Below are 472 nucleotides of genomic sequence, written 5' to 3'. Positions count from 1 at the left end.
TATCATTATTGTACTCTTTATTGACAGTGCTGTCTGATGTTGTCCCCCCCCCCCCCCCCTGTCACACCTGGAAGTTATGTAGCCATGTACATTGCACTCTGCTTGTTTTTGTACCAGTGCAACAATCACTGTAATCACAGCAGTACAATGAATAGGTTATTATATTCAATGTATTCCCAATAGGCAGGATTGTTTACATAGGCTCCATGAATTTGTAACTACTAAAGATTTGTCAGAAAGATTTCACATGGCGATGAAACATTTGGACTCAGATATGGTCCATTCAGCAACATCTTAGTAATTATATTTCATTATATTTCTTTCCACTTATCTATAGATGATTAAAGTTGGTCTTCTGAATGTCTTATAGCCATATATCTTAGTGCTGGGATGAACACATGATTTTCATGTTCGGAAATTTACTCATAATTTAAATATTCGTTCGTTTTCAAAAAGTAATAAAAGCCATTCA

Source organism: Polyodon spathula, chromosome 15 (genome assembly GCF_017654505.1).
Source record: "Polyodon spathula isolate WHYD16114869_AA chromosome 15, ASM1765450v1, whole genome shotgun sequence".
Lineage (NCBI taxonomy): Eukaryota > Metazoa > Chordata > Actinopteri > Acipenseriformes > Polyodontidae > Polyodon > Polyodon spathula.
Note: the sequence above shows the minus strand (reverse complement) of the source record.